This window comes from Passer domesticus, chromosome 7 (assembly GCF_036417665.1).
Source record: "Passer domesticus isolate bPasDom1 chromosome 7, bPasDom1.hap1, whole genome shotgun sequence".
Classification (NCBI taxonomy): domain Eukaryota; kingdom Metazoa; phylum Chordata; class Aves; order Passeriformes; family Passeridae; genus Passer; species Passer domesticus.
The window spans coordinates 16,754,734-16,781,838 of NC_087480.1; the positions used below are offsets into that span (position 1 = coordinate 16,754,734).

The following is a 27,105-nucleotide window of genomic DNA, read 5'->3' on the forward strand; positions in this document are numbered from 1 at the left end:
AACTTCATTGATGCAGAAACCAGACAGAAAGTGTCCCAAATTCTCTAGGTTTAAAAATCTCCCAACTTTAAGCCGAAGTTTGCAGATTTGAGATGTGGGACAGAGAGGGAAGAAATGGGCCCTGGAGCCTATGGACTTGGCAGAACAAGAATCACAGAGTCATGGAACATCCTGAGCTGGAAGGGACTCATAAAGATCACACAGTCCAACTCCTGGCCCTGCACAGAAACCCCAAAATTCCCACCCTGTGCTGTCCAAGCACTCCTTGAGGTCGGTCAGGCTTGGGGCCATGACCATTTCCTGGGATCTGCTTCATTTGGGGATGCCAGATCTTCTCTGCAGGCCCCTGCACCTCCTCTCAAGTCCCCATCATGGTCCTTGCAGCAAGGGACGTGCCTGTGCTCTGCCCTGGTAGCAGGGCAGGGTGACAGAGGCACTTTGTGCACTGCCTCAAGCCCCCACACTTCAGGGATTGCCTATTTATAAAGCTAAAAGGGTGTTATCACTCAGCCAGCACAGTGCAGGAGCATCACAGGTGTTCTCCATGGAGGCAGTTTTGTGAGTGCATTAAATAATTCCAGCTAGATACCATCCACCTTGTTCACATGGAGTGGCAGAGGATCCCTTTGACTCAATCCAGTAAAGCAGCCACCAATGTAACACCAGTTTTGGCAGGGGAGAAATGCATTTCTGTACAGGCCTACTTAACAGCCAAGGCCTGCTGAAGCTCCTCAGCTGCAAAACCCCTCTGCCACTGCCATGCTGAGCTTAAAGCCAGCTGTAAAATATGCTGCACACTGGAGAACTTGCTTTAAGCACAGTCATAAGTGTGGCTACAGACAGAAATGTAGAGAGTGGATGTCACAGGCCCTCCTGCAAAGCCCTGGCCCCTGGCACACCTGCTTAGGGAGCCCTGGCAAATAGGAAGCACCATCACCCCCCTTTCCTAAGGAAAGCAAAGCAGGAGACACTTCCAGCTTTTAAGACAGCATCCAAGGCAGGAAAGAAGCTCATTCCACTCCACACCTTTAGCACCGACTCCAAGATTATTTCCAACAGTTCCCTTGGAGGCAAAGAAATGTTTACAGTATCATCTAAGTAGATCAATGATCTTGTGGCTGATGTAAAGTAGTGGCACATGGTAGCTGAGGAGAATACCTGAGTGGCAGTCCTCCACTTGCCCTGGAGTCAGATATTGGCATTAGCATTGCCTGGACTTTCTGTTTTATATGGATGTCATCTCATGAACTTCTGGTAATTGGCAGGAAAATTAGTCCAGCTGGAGGTTCCCACATTTTTAATGTGGGAAATGTTAAAATATCTGAGAAAAGTGAAGACAATTGACAGCTGAACCCCTTGTGGAATTCTGCAGTGCAGTGAGACCTCCCTGCTGGTGTTTTCCCTCAAACACTGGAGCAGCACATGTGCAGTGATGGTGCACTGCTGGTCTCCTCTGACAAGCACTGTTCTTTTAAATCCTCATTTTCTTTTGGTTTCCTCTTGCTTCTTCATCTGAAATCTTCCATTCTCTATGCCTCTGAAGGGTCAGAAAATTCAGGTATCTGATGCTTAGACAGCTACAGGAGTTAGCAAGACAGCCTGGAAAGGAACAAAGGGCTTGAACCCATCTCAGGGAGGGGTTGAATCCTGGGGCACAACCACTGCTGGTGACAATCCCAATCCTTATACACCAGAGGACATGGAAAGTTACCAGTTTGCATTACTTTCCTTTTTAGCACCCTTATTATCCTTTTTACTTCCATGCCTGGGTGGTGTTTGAAGACACCCCCACCTATTTTGTCCCACCTAAATGGAGCTACATAAATAAAACTTGTGCAAGAAGTGAGCTGTGATTAAGGTGCTCACTGAAACACAGGAAACAGGCAGAGAATTTGAGGAACTCTGCAAGCTGCTGGAGGGACCACTGCAGGCATCAGACATCACTTGGACATGGTTTTACCTGGCATGTGTTTCTTTTCCAGCTTTTGCTTGCTCAGGCTGACCCCACTCCTGGACTGTGAACCACCTCCTGCTGTGAACACAGTGTTCAGAATGTAATCCTCCCTTCCCAGGGCTGCTTCCAGAGCTGTTTCCAGCTCTCAGCACTGACTGGGGGCAGAGTGCAGGCTGAGCTCCCCCTGCACAGCCACCTGAGCCTTTCTGCACTCCCCCACAGCTCCCAACAAGGCTGGGGAGAGCAGCCAGAACCATATCAGCCCAGCTCCCATCAGGTCCATGGCAAAACAGGCAGAATTAATGCGCAGGAAATGAGATTATTGCCCAGCTCTGCTCTGACTTTGGTTTCTCACACCAGTGATGTGAATGGCTGGTGTTCCACCAGAATGGGGTCTCTCAGGGAGCACACCCCACCACAAGTGGCAAAATAATTTGAGGGTGGCATCCCTGAGGTGCCTGAGAGCTCCTCTGGGGCTGAAAAGTAATCAGGACTCTCACTGGGAGCAGCAGCATTTGATCCACCCCACAGTCCCATCCCAGGGACTGGGGATTGCTCCGCTGCCTTTCTGGGCAAGCAGCTTTTCACAGCTGCTCTTCTGTTTGCTCCTCTCATCTGGTTTGAGGGTGTGTGGCACCACTGGTGCCTGCAAGCAAGCACAACCTGCTCTTGGTTGCTGTGACAGGAACCTGTTCTGTTCCTAGAATTCAATTTTTGCTTCTTCCTATTTTCAATACATTTCACTGCACAGCTCTCCTCTTCAGTGTCAGCACTCTTTCCAGATACAAAAAAGCAGACAAAGTGTCTGATTAAAAAACAGATACAAAGGGCTAAACCCAGCCTGTATAACAAGCAAGTGGCAGAGATAATGATGAAGACCTGGGGATTTTTTCCATTACTCTTTCAATGGACATTGGCATAATGAGCATGTACAGCTCCATAATTTCAATCTCTATGGTTAGTTTTACACATTTCCCTGTTCATGTAATTAGCTGTTAGCATTCTTGAACATTATCCATTAAATTTTATTACCCACAATCTAGTTTTCATAAAAGAACAGCAAAAATTACTGCAGAAATAATATCCATGGAAGACATGTTACATGCATCATCACAAGGGAAAACTGGGATGTTCCTCAAATTCTGAGCTGTTCCTAGACAGACTGCATGATTGATTAAAATACTGAGTCTGATCTTGCTTCTGTCACAAATCTCAAATTAATTCTTTGACTCTTTAGGATTACCCTGCATCCCTGCTAGCTTAATTACATACAGGACTTAATTTGGATTCACCAAAAGTATTCAGGTTCACAATTTCTTCAAAACCTCATTTTTCAGGTCTCTTTCTGTAACTCTACTAAAGGAATAGGTTTGTGTTTAGTAGCTAGCTACCTCTATATGCATGAAAAAAACCAAACCAGACCTATTTTTTTCCTCTGATGAACTAAGGCTGAATTCTTCTCAATGCACTGAGGTTCATTCCCTGGGTCCTGTGTTCTGAAGTGCCACCAGGGACCTGGTTTTTGCTTAGTGTTACACTACCTGCAGCCTGTCTAAATTTCCTCAGCTTCTTCAACCTGTTTCTCTGAGATTTCCATCCCCTGCTCATGAATTAACTTTGCCAGCTCAGCTCTCTAGTGGGAAGCCAGACTCAGCACCAACTTTCCTGTCCTTTCCAGCACTCCAAGGAGCCCTTGCATTTTGTTTTCTTAGCTGGATCTTGCTGCCAGTGATGACCTCTTTTCAATTCTGTCTTAAATGCATTAATCCAAATTTTCTGTTCACTTTCTTCAGCTATCTTTGGCCCAGGTCTGACTCCTTCCTCCCTATCTTAGGGTAAAAGATTTAGCTGGGGGTGTGTGTTCTATTTCACATCTGCCAGAGCAGGGCAGTTCTCTGCTGTTCGTGGGGCAGTTTTCTTTATCTCTGCCACAGCCAATCCTCCCTCCAGTAGATGTCTGCTGTCCATGGCCAGGGAGTGTCCCTGCAGGGCTGATCAAATTCCAGCATCCCATGGGGAGATGCTCTGCCCAGGGCAGGAGCCAAGCATTCCTACCTGGATACAATCTGAGCCTGGAACAGCACAGCAGCCTTTGCCCCCTGCATTCCCAGAGGAGCAGCTTTCTCCTGCCCTGCATTCCCACAGGAGCAGCTTTCTCCTGCCCTGCATTCCCACAGGAGCAGCTTTCTCCTGCCCTGCATTCCTACAGGAGCAGCTTTCTCCTGCCCTGCATTCCCAGAGGAACACCAGGCCCATCTCCAGCAGCCCTGGAGCTCCAGAGGAAAACTGCAGCCTTGTGCAGGATCCCTGCTCCAGCAGAAGCACAGCTGGCACTGCAGGAGGGCTGAGCCCCCATGGGATGGGACTGTGCCACCACCCTCACACACAGGGCTCAGCTCCTGACTCTGGCAGTGGTTCGTTTTGTATTACTGAATTGTTTATTTTTATTTTCTTCCCTAATAAAAGAACTGTTATTCCTATCCCCGTATATTTCCCTGAAAGCCCCTTAATTTCAAAATAATAATAATTCAGAGGGAGGGGCTTTACATTTTCCATTTCAGGGGAAGCTCCTGCCTTCCTTACCAGACACCTGGCTTTTCAAACCAAGACACTCCCAAAACTGCAGCTCAGGTCCACCTTTCCTCATTTCTGATCAGAACACAGTGGAGTGGATTTTACCAGCTGCAAGCACCTCTGGGGAGCACAAACACTGCTCTCCTGGGCAGCCCCTGCAGCCAGGCCCTGCAGAACAGAGCCAAAAAGCCACATCCTCCCTAGTTTTCACACAGGCAAGCATGGAAAACTACAGACACCAGCCATGCCCTGCTTTGTGGTAGTGCTGTGTCAGCTGTTCACCTATTTGGCTCTATGTGAGCACAAGTATTTTCTTTCTCCCCACAGTGAGACAGGGATGCTCCTGCCACTGCTCATCCCTCAGATCCCAGGGCAAGGAACTCATCTTTTGTCAGCACGAGGGGGTGCTCCAGCTGGAGAGAGAACTGGTGCAGCTCTTAAATGTCTCAGTTCAATCCTTTGAACTGAGGAATTCAGTTGTGCTCTGAGGAATTTCTCCTAGAAGATATACTCAGAGTCTCCTGCAATTAACTATTTCCATGCCAGCTTAGTAAAGATCCCCTACGTGTTGGAACCATGGCTGCTGAGAATTTCTGACTTTCTGTGCTGCCATGCACTGACCCCCAAGAGAACACTGCATTGACCTGAGGCCGTGGAGAAGCTTCCAAAATGGAATGATGGAACTGGGATTGTGGGTGTGGAGTTTGAATAGAAGTGTGTGATATCACAGGGTGGGAAACTCAGAGTTAACGGTTTTAGAATATATTAATAAATACAAAGCAAGATGGAGGTTTTAGGGCAGAGGCTGCTCCTTCTTCTTCACCTTCTTCTCCGTGGGTTTGGGAGGTTTTGTGTAATTGGATAAAAAAGTCCCCATTGTGGGGCACGGGTGGTTGGTTATTGGGTTAAAAGTAAAAATTATTTAGGTGTCATTTCTTAATTGGACAGTTTATCCTTAAAAGGCCTTGTAGAGAGAGATGGGGCTCAATTTTCAGTTTGTTAGAAAGAAGTGCTGCAGAACTCAGGGTTTGTGAGACTGTAACAGAGATAAGAACTAACAAACATCTGAGTCCCAATTAAAAAAAAGTCTTGTGCATTTAATCCCAACCTTGGCAAAAAAGAAGCAAAGATTCCACACACCTATGGACTAATCCAAGCATTTTATGTTTGTTAGTAAACTGTTACTTGAATGGACAAATTTGCTTTTTTCCCCCACTGGTTTCCCCTGGAGTTCTACGATGAGGAAGAGGAGGGCCAGAAGCCATTTGGGCTCTACCCATCTGACCATGGTGACTGCAGCTCTTCCCTGCTTTTGCTCCAAGCTTTACCTTAAAATAATTAAAGGTGCTGCTGACCTGACTGACCCTGGCAACTGCTGTGCATCCACCCTGCACAGCCACTGCTGTGTTTGCCCCCTCAGTCTCCTGCCACGGGAGGATGGCACTGCAGTCCTTGTCCCATCCCCAAGGCCAGGCCTTGAAGCTCCAAGAGCCATTTATTCACAGTGTGGCAGTTTGGAGGGACTCCAAGTTGCAGATGCTTCTCTACCTCAAGTCTTTATTTTTCCTCCTGGTACCTCTCAATTTTATTTCATTCCTGAGGAGTCTCAGAGCAGTCCACCCTCGCTCAGTCAGGGATGATTTATTTTCCTTAGTAAAATCAAAATATTTTGCTAAGGGTATATTCTGCACCTCAAAACTGGTTTTGGTGGGATTTTTTTTTTAATATGAGGATTATTAGCCAGTTTCCCTTTATTTGGACTTTGAGTTTTCTGTGGTGCTTTTAATGACAGCAGCACTCAAACTCACTCTGAATGTGCTGGGTCAGGTGAAGCAGTGTCCCACTTGTAAGTGAGATGCTCTCTGCAGCCAAAAACCTGCTCAGCAAATCATCCTGCCAGTCCCAAACTCCTGCTGACTTAGCCAAGAAACCAAGGATCACCTTCCAGGGGAGCCACAGGAGTGAGGGGCCTGGGTGAAAGAAGCTGGACTCCTCCAAGAATTCCCTGCATTTCAGGAGAGCTCCTGAGGCTCCTTGCAAACCCTCAGCAGGATAGTCCAGGCTGTCACACCGTGTCTGACAACAAATGTCACTTGGCTGACATTTCAGGTGGGAAAAAAAATCAAATGCTACCCGTATGTTTCCCAAATTTCTTTCTGGACTTCAACTTTCTGTGAAAGAAAACAAAGGGCAGCGACAGCTCTGGGGATGCTGCCCTTGTGCCAAAGGTCTCTCAGTCTGATCTGCTCACAAACACCAACACTGCTACAGGAGTGAGGGGAAACTGCCACAAAGAGTTCAGCATGACTCAAGAATGTGCTCCTTAAAGCCTGGAAAAGGTGACACCACTTCAACAGACACAGACACACACCCCAGCCCTTCCTGGGGGAAAACCCTGACTGTCCACTCTGCCTTGTACAGTGCTGGCCACAGCACCAAGCACAGAGCCATGCAGCTCCCAGATCTGTCCTGGCTGGTTCAGAGCAGCAGGGACACCTCTGTTGCAGTGCAGCAGCAGCAGGTTTGCACTTGCAGAAGCTGATAAATGCAAACTCAAAGTGACTCCACTTCATGGATTGCATTAGCATCAGCTGCAAATCCTCAGGGCACAGCCTGAGCAAGCAACATCAGCAACTGCAGCCTGCAAGCGACACAATCACAGGGAAATGCTCCCTGCTCACACGTGGAGAGCAGGACAACACCTCAGGGAGTGTTTGCAGCCTGCTGGGCTCAGGGCAGAGGCACTGAACACAGCCAAGGCAGCAGGGATGAATATTGCAGTTAGAGACACCTCCTACATAATATTATTACTTTCCATTAAATTGAACAAAAATACCCAGGTTCTGGAAACACTGTCTCATTGTAACACCTGCATGATTGGATGAATAAATCTGTTTTAATTAACTGCCTTTTTTATAGTAGGCTGTAACAAAATATTGTGAGAAAGTGAGAGGCTGATAGTTGGCTTTGAGATTTCAAATAACCCTCTCCTAATTAAATCTGTATATATTTATAAGCCATCTTGGAGCACAGAAGCACTTAGACCAATCCATTATTTTAACTTCCTTTCCTATTTTCTTTTCTAGTGTTAGTTATTAATTTACTATGCTCCTCCTTCACTTTGCTTCAGCCAGAGCAGAGCCAAATTGTTTCAAATGCATTTTTTGCACTCTGAATTCCACTCTGCCTATGCAGATCCACTTGTCTTGCAGACTCCAGTAACATAACTCCTAATTGCACAGCCAAAACTGAAAAGAGAAGTCACTATCCTGGAGTCCTTCCTGCTTCTTTGCACTTGTGATGCCATTGACTAGACTCTCCAAACTAAAACTCTCCTCCAGCTCAGCAGGGAAGGCGTTGCAAAGCTTTGGGAGCACATCAAAGCATCTCTGTGCACTGCTGCCCATTTCATGTCCCACCAATGTGGTCTGTCACATGCTGCCACTGAACTTCTCCTCTTCTCAGCCCAAAGCCTGCTAAGCTTTGAGTTAAACCTATTGTCACTGTCACTTTTGGGCTCTATCTGCCCTCCTCAGCACCCAAAAAATAAGAAAAAAGAACAATGAGGAGTATGTCTCTATCCATGCATCACCAGTGCTGTGCTGGGCTTGGGTGTGTGCTGCTTAAGGGGAGCTTTAGAACCCAATAAAGCACAAATATGGACCAAAACAGGACCATCTCCTGGTGCCTTGTACATCTCTGTGCAGAAATAGGCTGTGGGCTAGCAGGAAACATTGAGGAAACAATCTCTGCAAAGATTGTTCTGACATTACCCTGGAGGGTGGAGATGCTCAGGTCGTGGAATGTTCCTGGGCTGTAGCAAACACAAACAGGATTCACTCTTGCCACAATCACACACTGCTGGCTTTTAATATTTCCTCTGAACTAAAGCTGTGCTTTTCTGCCCCATGAGGTCTCCTCAGCTGCCCAGACACAAAAGGCACTGTCAGCAGTGCTACAAACACATCCTGGCTGGTCCAATGCCAGCAGATGACTGGGTTTCCACCAAGAACAGCCCATCACTTTGTCACTTTGTGACTTTCCATCAGTTCTCAGGGATTCAAGCACTCATGCAAAGTGCAGTCACGCTCCAAACATCTACAAAAACGGAGATGCTCCAACCAAAAACCTGGTATTCCAACACCCCTTGTGTGTCCAGCATCTCCACTGCACTGAGATCCATGTGGGATAGAAAAATCCTGCAGTCTGAGGAGGCTGTTTCCAGAGTTCATTTTTCAGGTGCAGGACGTTCTCTTTAGCAGCAGCTCTTGATAATGATAATTGATCCACATGGATTAAACAAGAGTGTTGGATGAAAAACATTAGATTGGGCCTCTGGTTCCAAACCAAGATAAAAAAAGAATTTAAATGAGGCACGAGCAGGTCTACTTATGTGTTGGTTAATTTGGAAACAAACCAGTACTTCTGAGCAGCATCAGTCATCCATGATACTTATAAATGATCTTCCCTATAAAAGACTTCACTTCCACTGAAGAACTGCCCATACTCTTCACTTTTCACATTTGAAGTCTCAATTCTTTATGACTTGATTCCCCATTTAGTACTCACAAAGGCATATTCTGTGTGCTGAGATTATAAAAGATGAATAAAATGGGAATCCATCCATCACAAAATCCACACAGCAGGATGGTGCCCCTCATGTAACCACATTTTTAGCAGCACACTGTTCGTTTCCTTCTGAGCTAATAAACTGAACTCAGTGACAGCTTTGTGCGGCACAGCCTCGAGGAAGGAAGAAACCTAGCCTGGGCTTCTCAATCTTGCTGCTGTGTTTCTCTTTCCTTGCCTGTAAAATGGGTGGAAATGCTGCTAATCTATCCTAACTCCACGCTAAGAGGCTCAATCCATAAAGCCGATTTAAGCTGCAGTATGGGCACAGTAATAATGCCATTAACATACTTCAGATTTTCCGGAGGTGAACAAGAACTGAAAGCCTAATTTTATTTCTTTTTTTCAACTCTGCATTCTCTTCACAATGCTTCAATATTTAAGCACAGGAACGTGCTCTGGGCCAGGACTCAGTGCTGTGTGGATGCTCTCTCTGCATGCCCCAGCTGTTCCCACTCAAGCCTGGTGATCCCTTGGAAAGGGAGGAAAACCCACCCTTAACGTGTGTAACAGCTCTCACCTTGCCAGGATGACCAGAGGGCATTTGAAAAGGCTCTCAGGCTCAAGCATCAGTTTTTGGATGAAACAGAACCACAATCTCTGGCTACCCAAAATCTCCTACAAGCACCAGGGAAAATGAAAGTCCAATCTATGAGCTGGCAAAAGCAGGTTTGGCCAAACATCCAGGAACAGCAGAGCCATTTGCAGAACCTGGATCAGGGTCTGAAATGGCAATTAGAAAGGGGAAAAAAAAACCCCGTGTAACAGTGTTACTATGAATAACCTGACAGCAGAGATTGGACAGGTGTTTGTGGTTATATCCTGGTTTAAATGTTGGATCAGGCACAGCATCCTCTCACAGCCTCAGTGCTCCAAGTTTGGCAGTTAAAGAACTTCAGCCAAGCAGAATAACCAGATTAAAGGACTCTGAGAGGGACTCTGCAGCAGGACTGCAGGAATCACTCCTCTGTGACTCTGTGACTCTCAGCTCCTCAGTTCCCTTCACCTCAGCCTGTCACAGCACAAAACATCACACAGCTTTTACCCCCCATCTGTAACTCTGTGCTTCCAGAGGGCTGAGCCTGAACTCCTGCCCACACTTCTGGGCTGAGTCAGCCCCCATTCTGGGAGGGACAGAAGGATGCTCCTGAAGAGGTCACTGGCCCAAGTCAGATGTCCCTGCTCCACACACACCTCTGGTCACTGAGGGGAAGCTCTGTATGCAGAAGCAGCAAAAAACAGCTCTGATGCTAAAAAAGCAAACCCACATAACAGCTCTGAACTGGCCTGCTCTGCACAGGTCAGTAACACAGGAGAGGAAGCCTTGTCTCCAGCTGTTTTTTGCAGGAGAGAAAGATTAATCCCAAAATGTATGGGAAGGTCATGGCAGCAGCATCACTCTTTCATTACACCCCAAATGCTTCACCCAGAATTTTGGTGCCATCACACAGCATGCCCTAAGAAAGAATGAAAACAAACCCTTCAGAGGACAGTGAGAACATCTGAAATAAAACATTGTTCTTCATGCCCAGGTCGAAATCTTGCTCAAGTCAGTGGGAATTTTTTCATTCCCCATTGCAGCTCCTGTGCTCACAGAAGGGCCCTTCAGTTTTTACCAACAATTCAACCCATAGCCAGCCCCAGGACTGGTGAGAGAGAAGAGGCTGATTAGAGACACAGTTCCCTTCAGTCTGGCAAGAACTGGAAATTCTGAGAATTTAACTCAGCCTTGGACTGGAAATGTCCCTGAGCGGGGACCAGGCAGAGCTAATAACTCTGACAAATCTGATCTTTATTCCCTACAGAAAGACCTGTGTTGGTGGCCTGAATCCCAGCCTTTCCTTGTCTTTCCCCAGCTCTCTGCTGAGAGATTTAACTACCAGGCTCTGGATTCTCTAGATGCTCCTCTTTGCATAAATAATTAAAAACTTTGGGAGCTTGCTGACTGTTGTGCTTGAAGACTGGAGCGACATACCAGGAATCTGTAAGATTTTTGTAGGACAAAACCACCTATTTTAAGTTTTGTTCCATTCATGAGGACATTCAAATCTTTGTCAAAATCAGAGGACAACCCAGAAAGATCTGCTCATCTTTGTGTTCCCTGACCCACACCATAGGTGTATGACCAGTGCAGATGAACTATTTTTGACTGGAGATCGTCCAGAAACCCTTGTATGTAAAACACTTCTAAAACACCTCTCTTCCTTTCATCCACTGCAGCATCCTGCATTTCTTTTCAGCCAAGCCACTCTTCCTCCTGTCTTTTCCCAAACTATTTCAGTCAGCCAGGGGTTCATGTGGCTCCTGTGGACAGCAATGGGTTTATTTTTGGGAGGGGTGTCTACCCTTCCCGATTCCATTTTGTGCCAGTAGCTGAAGTGATGGCTTGTTGACTGCTGATATTCATACTCCTGTCTTTGACAGGCAAGGCTCCCACTCACCAGCTGCTCAGCCTGTTTGATTAGGTTACAGACAGGGTGCAGGGAAAGCTGCAGGAGATAATGTGGAAGCGGAGCTGCTCCGGGTGCGCGCAGGCGCGGCTCTGCAGGACCACAACAAACCTCTCCCAGCTCCCAGGCTGCTCCCAGCACCGAGCTCTGGGCACCCTGCAGCTGGGGAAGAAGTGGGGAGAGCTGGGAGGGCACCACTCCAAAGCTGGCATCAGCTCAAGATCCACAGAAGAATGTCAGAACATTTGCCCTAACACGCCGGAAACACGGAGCTCCACGCTTAAACAAAGATGCGCATTTTAAAGCAGAAGTTTAGACCTTGGTTTAGACCTTAAATCTGAGAAGCCTGGAGCCCTTTTCCCTGCTACAGAGCATCTCCTTGCCCTGGTGTGGGCTCAGCTTGTGCCCCTTAAATCCATGGCACAGAGGAGGGACCCGGGGTCTGTCTGGAACAGGGACGTGGCACCTCTTTCCTCTTGTGCATCCAAGCTGGCCATGGGGGACCAGCCAGGACCTCAGAGGATCTGCTCTGCCTGCCGAGGAAGCAGGAGGCTGCTGGAGCACACGGCTGTGTCTGGGCAGCCCTGGTCCCTTCAGCAGTCCCTGTGGAGCCACTGAGTCCAGTCAGCTCCAGTATGGCCCTCATGGACTCCCAGAGGAAAGTTCGTCATGGACTCCCCCGGGAGGAAAGTTCATTTTTGTTTTCTTGCTGAAGAAATGAGATATTGCAGCAGAAGCAAACTTTTAAGATTCTTCAGAGGCTCAGTCTGCTCTTCCCAGATGAGGATCCCCTGATGGTATCACACAGGACAGAAAGATCTGGGAAAAAGCTTTTCACTATAGACCCTGCAGGGACTTTGCATCTTTTTGTTCAAACATTCTGTGTGCTCTCCTGCCCTCTTCCATAGATCACATCTTACTTCCTTTGTCCACATAACCTCTTCTTTTCAGTTAGAAAATCCCTCTCTTGCAGCAGATGCCTCTCTTTAAATCAGCCTTCCCAGCAGCTCCTCAGGGACCCCCTCACAGCCCCTGTCCGTTCAGTCACTGACCACATCCCTGCCTCCAACTCGACCCCACAGGAGAAGTGGGTGACAAGGCACTGCCATCCTAGCAATCCTTATTCCTCTTGTTCCTATTATTAATAACTTTAGGGCACTAGGACAATTTTATAAACCTGGAGGTCTTTCCACCTGGAAACTTTCAAATACCCCAATACACATAATACAGAGATTTCCATTAACTGCAGCTCCAGGCTAAGTAAGAGATCAGCACCTCCATTTCGTAATGCAGCACAAACCAGAATGAACAGGACACAAAGAGCGAATGAGAGACAGGAATTATTTCATCTTGTTGTCCCAGCCAGAGCCCTGAGCCCCAAATGGCTTCATCCTCTCACTGCTTTTGTCAGTAAGGCTTCACACAATGAAATTCTTGCAGCTTCCTATGTTAATCCATTAATACCTGTGAGAGCATGCTGAAATCTCTACCCTGGTTATCATTCTGGAACCAAAAAGCCCAATAAACACTATTCCATAGGCTCTGTCCTTCCCTCTCTGTTTTACTGAGCAGAAAGTGAACTGCTGTTTTAAGCAAGCTGTGCATGTCAGAGCTGGGAGAACGCAGGAAGGGATTAAATCCATGCTCCTTCTATCCCAGGATGCCATTTCTGGTGATGGGCAGCAGTCTGGGTGCCCTTCTGGGCTGTCCCTGCATCTGGAAATTCCAGGGAGCCAGAGGTTACACCCAGACCTTCATCCTTCCTGTCTTCTCTCTGTGTGTTGTAAACTTGCCTCATGTTTTTCAACCGGCTCATGCTTTTGCCTTCCACAGTATCCTGTGGTAATGAGCATTACAATTTAATTAGCAGACATGATAGGGAACCTATCTGACTCTATTCAGGTGCTTAAGCCAGTCTTTCCCAAAGAGTGAATCAGATTGCTCTCTAAGGATGAAAAAAGGGATGCAGGACACGTGAGAGGGGCCAGGAAATTGCTTCAGTTCTCACTGGAACATGTTCACTGCACGTGAAGAGGGAGAGAGAGGGAGAGAAGGGAGAAGGGAATAAGGACAAAGCAGCTTCCTGGCTTGAATCCAGAGACTGAGCTGAGAATAAATAATAATACGTGTCTAATGAGCTAAGAGAAACACCCATCATTCCCATCAGCAGAAACCATCCTGCTGCCAAAGGCAAGTCCCCTATCATGGCCACTGTGACCAACACCACATAAAATCTGATGTGCTCTAAAGGAAATGAAAAATGGAGAACATGAGGACCCAAGTCTACCTGCTACTCATAGGCAGAGAGAAATACTCCTTGTCCCTCCAGTTCCTCCCCTTCCCAGCCATCACCTCACAGAAAACACTGCAAGGATGCCATGCCTCCCTTCACTTAGGGACCACTCACTGCTTTGCAAGGCAACAAATCTCAGGAAGAACACAACTTTTATGTTGAAGAGCTCCACACAACAACCCAGCAGCCTCTTTACCATGATGATAAAAGCAGCCAGAACGTGAGGCAGGTTATCCAGCAGGGAGCCAGAGCTGCAGGGAACTGATCCTCATGCAGCAGCAGGAGGGGACCAGCCCCAGCTCTCCTCATTTCAACTCTGGATGCCAGCACATTTCTTGCTTCCCCAAGAGGAAACTTAACCTAACTTACCCTGAAAGCACACTGAAGCGGAATCGCTCAGAGAGCTGAAAGAAGAACAACCCTGTCCCAGCTTTCCAGCCACTGCAGCTCCCTCACACAGGGACAGCTCCATCCTCCCTTGAGTCCTGCCTGCGCTGGACCTGGCCATCCAAGAGGAGCAGGCTGGCAAGATGCTCTGTTGCAGTGATTTGTGCTTGCTGGCCATCTCCCTTGGCAGGAAAATCAACTGAGAGCAGCCTTTGCCTTGCTCCTTGCTCTGCTTTAGTGCTTGTCCAGCTGAGAAACCCACAGTTGTTTAAAAGCCACTGACGTGCTCTGGTGCTTCTTAATCTGAACCACACACTGGGTCTGGACCCTTCTGCAGTTATTCGTACCAATTCCACATTGCTCACCAGGATTTCCTGCTCAGAAACTTTCAGCAATCATTTGCTAGCCTGTGCTATTTTTTCCCCCAAACTGGACATTGTAGAGATGAACATCCATGCCTGGCAGCACCATGTCTCTCTGGGACAAGCAGCACACCAGGTTCCCAGCTCTCAGCCTCTGAGAAGTGCCAAATGCAGGCGCTGAGATGAACCTGCCCACCTTGGGCTGTCAGCCCAAGCAACTGCAGAACTCTGCTCTGTGCAAAACCTGCATTTAGGCACTCACTCCACACAGGTGCCTCTCATTTCCAGAGACAGAACACCGTGGCAACTCCAGACCCCAGTTTTTTTCATGGTTGCACTCTGTGCTGAACTTGGTGATCCTTGCTGAACATGACTTTATAAATGCCTCATCCTGCAGGTTGGCTTTTTTCTTCTCTTCTCATGCTTTCCTTTCTCTGTCTCTAGCCAGAAATGATTTACATGTTTGTTTACTCTGAGCTACATTCATCTGAGTCATTCAGCAACCCTCTACCCACAATCACATTACAGCAAATTTGGAACTGGAGTCTCAGGGAGTGAATATTATGCTGTTGTCAAGATGAGAGTGGGGGGCCATATTCTGCCACTGGGTTTCAGAAAAAAAACTGACTTTTGCAAGCATGTCAAAATCCAACAGCCTCACAGTCCCCTGTGTTCTACATTTCTTCTTAAAGAAGGAGAAAATCCAGGCAAATAAATTACTCTATATTTACACCAGTTACAGTGTAACAATTAGTAGGATTTGGCTCATTTTGTACAAATTATACTACTGTACTTGTAGGAATAATCTATTCTGTTTCAAACTAATTTTAGCCACCCTTGACTGCTCTTCCATCTGTTGTAAGAAAAAAAATTATTTGCACATAGCTATTGTGAATTTTCTTCTCCAAGGTATGTTTTCAAGAACTACATCTCTCAAAAAACAACGTAATCATATTCTTAGCAAGACTCATAGCTCAGCTGACAGTACCTTGTCTATTAAATCCACAACATGAAAAGACCTCAGAATTGACATTCTAAGGATTTTTTTAAGGTTGCCTGAAATAAATCTTTGCAGAAAGGAAGCTGATCAAAGAATTTGGAGGTTTGCATTACCTTTAACGCAATCCTAGAAGCTATTCAGAGATTCTACCAAAGCAAAAAGGGGTTATGAAAAGTAACAACACCTTTTAAAAAACATATTACAAAACCAATGAGATTTCAATACACTACAGTGAAAATTATGCACATTAAAACAGAAATCATTCTCTCAGAAGCCCAGTAATAAAAATAAGGAATTCTATTAATGTTCTATGCACTTGCAAGATATACGAACACTGATCAGAGCTTAGTCTCAAGCTCAAGTCCTTTTCCGTCTAGTTTCTCTTCACTGTTTTACAAGAATAAAAAAAACAACTAAACAAAAAACCAGCACCTCGACCTTTTTCTTTACTTTTAATTCTAGAAATGTACTCTGTAGCAGTATCTGAGGTATAGTTCTTGCCTGGGAAGTCTTGCACCTCGCTGACAGTGTATTGATCCCTGCTGTACCTGAGAATAAAAGTACAACCAGAGGAAGAGCAAAGCCCCAGCACAGAGAGCAGTGGGCTCACAGAGGGCCAGGGGTGTCGTGGTCAGGGGAAGCACTTTCATGACTTCATCCACTAAAGGGTCTGGGGCTGAAGCATTTCTTCAGCTGATAATTACTGCCAAGTTACATGCAGGGAAACTGGGAGCGAATACTCACGGCCGGAACAAAGAGTGACACATCTGATAACACACAAATGGGGGGTGCTTTTCTGCCTTTTCTCAAAAAACAGCACTAGATTTCTTTAGGAGGGGGTGTTAGTCAAAATGCCACTTCCTTTAGTCTGCTTTGGAGCTCCCTGAATAGGCATTTGGCTACAAGTTCCAATGAACTGCCTAAAGATACCGCTTTAACTTCTGAAAAGCATTTTTAAAGCAGCAATACAGCAATTTGCATTTACACAGTACCTGCCTGGCTGAAAAGTGTTCTCAAGGGCTTCTGAGCAGCTTCACGGAGCCCTGGGAAGCAGTGACACACGACATCATTAGGGAGAAGGCAATCAACACCGAAGAAGACGGAGAGCCTTGCCCAGGATCAGGGAGAATGTCCTCAGAGCAGAAAAACCCTGCTCAGCTCTCCGCGGGGACAGGCACACACACAGAGGCACCGTGACCACAAAGACAACGCTCTTCCCAAAAATCCTTCCTGCCAGCTTTGATCCCGCTGGGTCCCTTCCTACCCGGGAGATTCTGTGCTCCTTGATCACCTCTGGCATTCCGCACAGGGCACTGCATTACATAAGCTCGACTGCACGGAGACGCACCGGGCACGAAACTTAGGGCTTGCATCTGACCCGCAGAAGGACCAAATATTTTTTTTACAATACAGTGGAAAAGTTAAGAAGAAGTGGCCAAACAGACTGGGAATTCAGAGCGATGCTGCTCGAGGATGCAGGACTTGGTAGGTGACTGTTCAACCATGTTACCTCAGAGCATGGAGAATTTAATGGGAGACTCGCACATTACCATATTCATAACCATGACTAACAAATCTGTTGTCAATGCCACCAAAAATATCACACAAGCAGAATGTTTTTATACCAAAGAGACCACTGAAGTCACTGCTCCATAGTAAACAAATGAACTTATGAAGAGTCTTGAAAATCAGCCTTTTTTTCTTTTTTTTTTTCCCTGCAGAATTTGATACACTATGAACTGCGAGATGCCTGGTAGTTCAAAGAGGGGTCGATAAAAAAAGCATTTTTCCGCTGCAAGCAGAAAATCACAGCAGAGAACACCCCTCCGGTATCACTGCCACCTTTCCCATGCTGAGGGCACGTGGGTCACCCAGATGACTCGCAGCCAGGTCAAGGACTGCCCGGAGGAATAACAATTTGAACCTGCATTTAACCCGCTCTGCGAGGGTGCAGGTGCTGTCATTTAGGGCAAGGGCAGACAAAATCCAGCACCGTCCTTCGGGATGCGAGTCCCGCTGCTGCCGGCAACTCCCGGGCCACGCAGCCCGTCCAGTCCCGCATCTCTCCCGGTCCCGCATCCCTCCCGGCCGGTCCTGCATCTCTCCCGGAGCCGCATCCCTCCCGGTGCCGCCGCCGGTAACTTCAGCGGGAGCAGCGCTCCACGCCGGGGCAGGCGGTGCCGGTGGCTCCGGGGGATGCGGGCACGGAGCGGCCCCGACCCACCCGCGCCTGGCACTCGAGGGCTCGGGGCTCCAAGTTCCGAGAGCGCCCGCGGAGCTCCCGGCGCCGTGCCCGGTGCCGCCCGGTCCCCGCTCACCTCCGCGCCGCTCCGTCAGGCGGTACCCGCCGGGGTGCCCGCGGGCCCGGGGCTCAGCCGCGATCCGCCGGGCTCCCCCATTCCGCCCGGCCGGTCCCTACGCCGCCGCCCGCGGCCCCGCGGCTCCGCGCCGCCGGCGGGCAGGGCAGGGCGGCCGCGGCATCGCGCTCCGCGCCCGGCGGCGGGCAGGGCTGCGAGCCGCCTCCCAAAAACCCCGCCGGGAGCTCCCGCGCTGCCCCCGCCGCCTCCGCCCGTCCCTTGGCGGCTGCCGGGCCCCGGGCGAGCCGAGCGCAGCGGAGCCGAGCCGAGCCGAGCCAAGCCGAGCCGAGCGACCGGGCACACGCCGCCCCTCGCGCGGAGACACCCGCCCCGCACACGCACACGGCGACACACGCCCCGCACACAGCGACACACACCCTACACACAGAGACACACACTCCGCACACAGAAATACCCGCCCCGCACACAGCGACACACGCCCCGCACACAGACACACGCCCCGCACACAGAAATACCTGCCCCGCACACAGCGACACACACACCCGCACACACAGACACACACGCCCTACACATCGACAGACACCCTACACACAGACACACCCCACACACTGACCCACCCTACACACACCCCAAGACACCCCCGCACACCTACACAACCCCCCAGTGCACACCCCACTCAAGTGTGGGCACAATGGCACCTCACACATTCAGCCACATCACTCACACCCTCACAGGATACAGCCACCCCTCATACACACACACACACACACACACACACACACACACACACACACACACTGGGCTGGGACGGAGTGAATTCTCCCCCCATGAAGTGGTGCAGGGCCCTGGGTTGGGTTCAGTGTGAGGACGGTGATGCTCACACCCCAGTGCTGTAGCTGTGGCTGAGCAGGGCTCACCCCAAGCCAAGGCTGTGCAGTGGGCAGGTGCACAGGGAGCCAGGACAGCCAGCCTGAACTGGCCGAGGGGATACCACAGTGTCCTGCCCAGTATGGGAACTGGGGGAGCTGGCCAGGGTCACTGATCACTGCTGGGGACAGGCTGGATGTCTGTCAGCAAGTGCTCCGTGTGTGCACTGTGTGTGCACCACTTGTCCTTCTTAGAGTTTGTTCCTGTCTCTCTTTTGTCACCTCCCTTTCATTACAGTTGGATGATGATGATGATGATGATTATAGTATTTTATTTCAGTTATTAAGCTGTTTTTAGTTCAGCCACAGGTTTTGCCTTCCTTCCAATCTTCCACCCCATCCCATTTGTGGAGTGGGTATAAGTGAATGGTCTGCATTGTACTTTGTTGCTGGGTGGGCTTAAACCCCAACACCCCACACACATCCACTCACCCATTCATGGTTCCCTCACACCCCTCAGAGCCCCCACCAGCCTGCTCCTGCCACAGGGAGGTTGGCCCGTGGGAGTCCCAGAGCCACCAGTACCTCCCAGCACAGCACTGGGTGACACCCTGTCCAAGGACCAGCCCTGGACCTGAGCTCTGCAGCCATCTCAGGGCTCAGAGCCCACATCTGCTCCTCATTTCCCAGCCTCTTTGTCTCGTGGATGTCAAAGTCTGTCAGGCTCCTGATCAAGGCTCCTAACTGCTTTAAAGACAGAGTGAATCCAGTGAATTCCAGCTTTCACCTTTTCCCTGGCCAGGGTAGCTTGCTACAACCAGACAAAGGAACTTTTCCTCCTTCCCTTTCCCACTGACCCCACCAGGTCACACTGGGGTTCACTTCTCCCCTTTCTGCACCTCAAGCTGAATGCAGGATTTCCTTAGGCCAGGAGAGAAGAACTGCACTCATCCAGGAGAGAGATCCCACAGATCCTGCCTCCACTGTCACACTGCGACATTCCCAGAGCCACATCCCTATGGGCAGGACCACACCCACCTGGGAGTTCTGTCCCCTGGTCCCCTGTCCTCAGTATTTTGTGGTGCAGGTGTGGTTCTGTCATGGGCACAACATCACAGCATTAAATTCCTTTTCCTTTGTAGCACCATGGCTGTTACAATGAGCCTTTCTTGCGCTTCATGCTCCGAGTCTTGATGCTCAAGAAGAACCTGTCATTGGCCTTATAGACACATCAAACCCATGTGCTGCCCTTTTGATGATCAAAATCATTGCCAAACTCCTCTAAATTTTGCTGTGATGTTGTTAAAAGATGAATAATACATACTCACACTCTGAATTTGCTGTACCTCACTCATGCTTCCCTTGAGGAAAGAGTTTACTGGCTACAGCCTGTGCACAGGGACCACTTTGTGTGGGACAGAGATGCAGCCACCTCTGAGGAGAAATGCAACCACGGCTTTAATGGGGCACAAAAACATGACACAGACAATGCCAGGCTCCACGGCTCAAAGTTCCAGAGCCCACCAGCAGCCCTGTCAGGGAGGCACCACCTAAATCTGTCCCAGCACTGGGACAAACTCTTCTTCCCCTGCAAACAGCACTGGAGTCCGCTCAATATTTCATGGTGAAAATGTTGAGCTGCCCTCCCTGTCCTCTGAGGTTCTGAGCAGCGCTGAGTAAATAATTCACAGCAAATCATTTATTCAAAACTCCTGCCTGTGTTTTGTGTCAGTCCAAGAACACAAAATCATGTTCTCCCTGTTCAGGTTGAGTCAAGCTGTGTTTTAGGGTTTGGGTTGGAGTTCCAAGGGCTGGGGCACGGGGGGGCTGCTGCAGGGGTTGCACTGAGCTGTCCCTACGTGTGAGTGCTGGGTGGGTGCAGTTGGCTTTGTAAATGACATCCATTTGTCCCTGTTCCAGTGGCATGAGCTGAATTTACTGCCAAGGAACAGCCTTGAGCCCAAGGAGAGTCCATTTAGCAGCCAAGATTAGGTTCAGGTTACAGGCAGAGAACAGTTCTAGTGAGACAAAAAATTAAAGCAAAAGCCTCTGGTTATTGTGTAGAGAAAACATAGGAGGGGCTTCTCCAGCCTTCCTTTCTGAGGGGTGTTAGCAGGGGAACAGGGCAAAGCTGCAGCAGGGAAACTTCCGCCAAAAATCCCACAAAAAGCAGTGTAACTTTTGAAGCACCATTTTCAAAGGCTGTATATGTCTATCTCATTTGGGAATCCGTTCCTCTGGAGCCACCTGAGCTCAGTTAACCATCAAGGACCAGATTTCCATGTACACCGAGCTCTGGCAGTGCCTGGTGGCTCTGGTGTCAGTCAGAATCAGGTCCAGTGGGGCACTGACAACCCATTTTGTGTCACAAAAGCTGTCTGGTGCATGTAATCTCAAGAACAGTAGCAAGTAAAATGGACAAAATTATTTATTTCCCATTTCTTTACCAGAAAGTGGGCAGTTGCTGAGCCCTAAAAATGGAAAGGGGAGCAGTCAGCTATCCTCAGAAATAAAGCCTCTGGAAAAATGTCTTTTATCTCAGTGAAAAAAAAAAGTGTTTTCCTTCATTGTGCAGAAAGGCAGATTTTGCATATTTCAATTAGATCAGTTGAAAACTTGGGAAAAAGAGAAAAAAGAGAACCTGCTTTGCTGTCAAGCTCCTTAGTGAAGAAAAGTTCTGAAAGTTCAGGAACTTGGAGAGAACTTTAAATCTCCATGGCTAAAAATAATCCATCCCTTAAGAAAATACCACAGACTTTTTTTTAAATTTTTTTTTTATCATCGCTGCCTTAGATGACTCCAGGTCATCCGAACATAGAAATTAAAGTAGGAAACTGGAAATCTTTTTCTTCTCAGCTTTCTGGTTCTTTTCAGAACCTTTTTGCTGCTAACTGGGCAGAGGGTAATCCCTGCAGGGTTGCCATTCCACTTGGATTTGCAAGAAGTGGTGCAGCTTGATGAAATACAGCTTGACAAGAGGTTTGGAGCTACAGCTGGTGGTGCAGACAGGAGCAGGAGGTTTCTACACCTCCTCTTCAGTAGTTTTAATTTTTCTCTGGAATTATTAGCATTATTTTAGATTCTGGGTTTTTTGCTCCACTGAGCACACACTGAGCAAACACCCCAGGCTCTGCTGGTGGCAGAGGGGACAGCTTGGCCCATGACAGTGGCAGAGCCTCGTTCACGTCAGGGGAAGATCAGGCTCCAGGACTTGCACCTGCTGCTCCCACTGAACTGAACAGGAAAATAAGTTTAATTCTTGTTGTCACAGTGCTCCTTCCATCCTGCACAGAGTCATGGAATCAGCAAGGCTGGAGGAGATCTCTAAGATCACCGAGTCCAACCATTAAACCAGCACCATGTTCACAGGCTAAACCATGTCCCCAGGTGCCACATCCACACACCTTGTGAACTCTTCCAGGGTTGGTGATTCCAGCACTTCCCTGGTCAGCCTGTTCCAGTGCTTTACCACCTTTTTGATGAAGGAATTTTTCATAATTCACAGAATGACCAGGTTGGAAGAGACCTTCAAGATCCTCGAGTCCAACCCAGCCCCAACACCTCAACTCAACCCTGGCCCCCAGTGCCACATCCAGGCTTTGTTAAACACACCCAGGGATGGGGACTGCACCACCTCCCCGGGCAGCCAGTCCAGAACTTTATCACCCTTTCTGTAAAAACCTTTTTCCTAATATCCAACCTGTATTTCCCTTGGTGCAGCTTAAGACTGTGTCCTCTCATTCTGTCAGTGCTGCCCGGAGAAGGCCAAGAATAATAATATCCAATCTAAACCCCTCCTGATGCAACTTTAGGTTTCCTCTTTTCCTGTCATTTGTTAACTGGGAGCAAAGCTTGACACCCCATCTGTCCCCTCCTGTCAGGAGCTGTGCAGAGCCACAAGGGCCCCCCTGACCCCCCTGTTCTCCAGGCTGAGCCCCTTCCCAGCTCCCTCAGCTGCTCCTCATAGGACTGACTCCCCAGACCCTTCCCCAGCTCTGCTGCCCTTCTCTTGACTCTCTCAGCACCATTCTGTCAGCAGAGAACTGATTTTGTCACCACCACTTTCTCAGCAGTGTCTGTACATTTTCCCCCCTGCTCCTGGTGCTCCAGCCCTGTTGCCCAAGGGGTTTGTCTCCCTTTCCCTGTCAGGTCCTTTTGCTGACAGAGCATCCACATCTCTGCCTCCTCCTGCAGAGGGACACATCCCAGGCTGTTTGGCTGGCCACACCAAGCCTGGTGTTTCCTGGCAGGGCTGACACTGAGCTGCAGCATCTCACAAGTGCTGGCTCCTGTTGTATGCACAGGGAAATGCCCCGAGAAAGGCAGGAATGATGAATCTGACTCCATGTTCTCAGAGGGCTAATTTGTTACTTTATAATACTATGTTATATTAAAGAATACTATACTAAACTATACTAAAGAATACGGAAAGGATACTTACTCAATGCTAAAAAGATAATAATGAACCTGGTGACTCTCTCCAGAGTCTGACACAGCTTGGCCCAGATTGGCCAAAGAGTGAAAACAACTCACACCAGAATCCAATGAAACAATCACCTGTGGGTAAATGATCTCCAAACACATTCCAAAGGAGCAAAACACGGGAGAAGCAAATGAGATAAGAATTGTTTTCCTTTTCTCTGAGGCTTCTCATCTTCCCAGGAGAAAAATCCTGGGTGAAGGGATTTTTTTCAGAGAATGTGAATGCCACAGGCTCCTGCAGGGGCCAGGAGGGGACAGGTGACCTCGAGCAGCAGTCACAGGTCTCCTTAACAGACCCCTGCTCATTTCTGCTGTGTGCTCCTTCTGGGAGTGCCCCCTGTGCACACAGGGAGGGTGATGTGGCTGCTCCTGTGCCCGTGGTCCCTGCAGGGAGCTCTGCAGGACACTCTGATCCCTCCAGGGATGCCTGCACCCAGTGGGAGTCCTCAGAACTGTCCCAGCAATCCTCCCACAGACACAGACGTGGGTTTGGTACATGCTGGAATTGTCAGAAAAGGAAGCAAAGACCTTGACCTGGCAATAAATCTCCTGGGAAGAGCAGGGTGTAATGGCACACAGTGCCAGGGAACTGCACAGGGCTTGGCAGCCAGCAGCACTCAGGAATGTGAGAGTATTTGTATGAGACCAAAAGAGTTTCATTCCTATCTTCTCACAATTCACCTCTAATTTTAGCCTTTAGGACAAATCCCTTTGAAGTGTCGCCTTTATGGTCTCTTGCCCTGGATATCTGCCTTCAAACCTGGCCTTTTCCTTAGTGTGGAAATATTAACTCTCTTTAAAAGAGAATTTTGGGTATTAGAAAGAAATTATTTAACTGTGAGGGTGGTGAGGCACTGGCAGAGGGTGCCCAGAGCAGCTGGCTGCCCTTGGATCCCTGGAAGTGTCCAAGGCCAGGTTGGATGGGGCTTGGAGCAGCCTGGGACAGTGGAAGGTGTCCCTGCCATGGCAGGGGTGGCACTGGATGAGCTTTAAAGTCTCTCCCAACCCAAACCATTCCAGGATTTTGTGATTCTGTCTATAATTACTCCGGAGCTGGGCATGGTTACTTTGCATTAAGTGACTGGGATTATTTTACATTCCATCACTGCCTCATATTATTTTTGCTATGTTTAGTCCTTGGTTCACAGACTTCCTTTCCCCATCAGCTCCGAGCCGTCCTGCATTTCAAGAAAACCACTGAAATCTCTAGATAGAACTGGAAACTCAGTGGCAAAGTCATTGCTTTCACCCCGTGCCAGCTGGGCAAAAGCAAATGCTGCCAAGGGCACACCTGAAGGGCAACAAGAAGGGTTTGCTGTCAGCTCTACCTGCAGAGCTGCAGAGTGTTTGTTTCCCCCAGCATCAAATTGCCCATCCCCAGCCCAGTGAGCCCAGGGGAGACACCAGAGGCAGGGCAGGAGTGGGCATTTGGGGTGCAAACTGCTTGAAATGCCAAGAAGGAAGGGGATCCCTTCTGTACTGGATGTTCTGTGCCCAGGGCTTTAGAAATAGGGGGTCACTGCAAACTCCAGCTGGCTTCAGATGCTCACCCTGTCAAAGCAAAGGTATTTTTGAAGGAGATCTGTTGGGTAGGGGTGGCTGCCAGTTGATGTGCATTGGAGAGTTCAGCCAGAACTTCCCAGCCAGTATCTGGAAATGCTGTGGAACCACATAGCTCTATACTCTGCTTGTCCCAATATAATTTATATTTATTTTTTTTTGTGCTGCAAATAGATGCAGCCTACACTCATCTGTATTCAATTAAGATTGGCATACTGGGGACATCAAATCCTGTGCCCTAGCCTTCTCATGGCTCTGTTCTGGCTGAGCTGGAGAAAAAAAGGAAAAAAAATCACATTGTGGATGCAAGGAGAATAAACATTCTGGAGAAAATCTCCCAATCTCTGCTGGCAATCAGCTTCTGTGCTGGAGCAGAAGGGATTAGATCCCTCAGAGAAAGATAAACTTCTATCTGACTTGGTGAAGAAAACTCTCACTTTACAGATAAATCTCCCTGTGTGCCATCTTCAGGGCTGTTTATCCCCTATGCATCTCCCAGGCTAATTACAGGCTGTGGCTTTCTTTGTGTGCAGTGTCCTGCAGTTTTGAGCATTGTGCTCTTGGGATTTATGTGCCATGAAAATCAGGGACTCAGGAGAAGTCTGCAAATGCAGAATAGGCAATAAATGCCTCATGAGTGTCCATCCTTCTTTCTGTGAATCTGTTTCACCTCCCCAGACTGAATCATTCCCATCTCTCCCCCTCAGCAAGGACATCTATTTTAATTCAGGATTTTGTCCTTTCATTTCTTCAACCCTCAAGTCTCTCCTACTGAAGCAGCATCGTGGTTGCCCAGGTCCCTCCAGTAAGCCTGGTGTGCCCCTGCAGTTCTCACCCACAGCCAGACTCTGATATAATTTTATGCATTGAACCTAAGCAAAATATTGATTTCAGTGGTGTTTCTCATGATTTACATTTGTGTAACAAAATTGTTTCTGCTACAAATATTCATTTTCTCTCCAATTTAATGGAAATATGATTCTGGGAATAATTCTGCTTGGCTTTTAAAACTGGCTGCACTGGGGACTGAGTTTACCGAGTAAAAAACCTCATGACTGTGCATAGTCCAGACTACAAATGATTCTTTGGCAATAGGAACCTCTTACTTTCCTGTGGCAAACTTTTCCAAAAGGAGTCCATTCAGTCATGTTGTCACACCTTGCACAGTTATTAATGAGCTCAGGGATGGAGACATAGTAGAGAGGTAATACACTAATGATCCTTTATTGATTTAATTACAAACCTGCAGGTGTCATGGGATTTAAAATTGCATTTCAGGACCAAAAGAACTATTTTTGTAAGGAATCAGCATCTATCTGCAATTTCAAACCATGGTATCCAAACAGGTCCTTTAGTAGGAGCCTTTAATGTAATTTCCTTTGCTTGTGCAAAGCCTCTACTACTTTGCTCTTAGTATTTCTACCCATTATATTTTACTGCCTTCTTTCCTTTTTATGACCCCATTTTTATTTACAGTACAGCCCTTAATTTAGCAGTGCTGACACAGTTACATTTGCAGCAATAGCTTAATTACCATATATTCATGAACAGGGTGGTTAGGGATAGTAGCTACAAAAGATGACAGATTCATTTGCATTATTATCATTAGCATGCTGCACAAACGAGTTTGTGTTTGGGAAGGAGCTGTTTTATGGGGTTGTATTGGTTCCATAAGAGCCCAAGTCTGGAGGAGAAGAGTGAGCTGCCACTAGCACCACACTGGCCTGGAACCTCTGCAAATTGCTCTGTGATCATGCTGACAGATGGTATCCAATGCCATTTTCCTACTCAGCAGAAAATGGAAAAATATAATAAAGGCACGACAGAGATTAGAGTCTTTATCAATGAGACTTGAAATCTAGTGCACCATATGCTTGGTATAAAAAGAAACATTCATCTGAAAAAATTAAAGCAGAGCATGGGCTGAATTTATCTGTTACTCTTTGTAGACTCCGTGGTTAGGTTTTAATCCCTGATTTTAAACATAAGTGTAACTGCAGTGAGTGATAACGTGGTGCTCCAACATCTTCCTTGCTCTCTAGTAGCAAATCCTTCCCTCACTGCTCTCAGAATGAGACTCTCTGTGCTGAGGTGATTTTGTCAGCAGGAAATGGGCTGGAGCTCCCAGACCTGCTCCCCACCCCATCTGTTGGTGGCAGATCTGAGCCAGTGCCCGGGGCAGAGGGATCTGAGCCAGCAGAGCCTGACCTTTCCTCTGGCAAAGGCCAGG

The 27,105-nt window shown here is 48.0% G+C and overlaps 1 protein-coding gene across 2 annotated transcripts in view; it reads right to left on the bottom strand.

Annotated features, from left to right (window-relative positions):
* The window catches only part of TRPC5 (transient receptor potential cation channel subfamily C member 5), a 103,198-nt gene extending 84,821 nt beyond the window's left edge, over window positions 1–18,377 (bottom strand). Inside the window, exon 1 of one of the 2 annotated variants that reach the window (XM_064427177.1) lies at window positions 17,968–18,377. The gene's annotated coding sequence lies outside the window, so the exon portion shown is untranslated. Of the gene's footprint in view, window positions 1–16,641; window positions 16,896–17,967 lie in introns of those variants that run through there. The other variant, XM_064427178.1, reaches the window with a different exon arrangement.
* Between the last annotated feature and the right edge of the window lie 8,728 nt (window positions 18,378–27,105).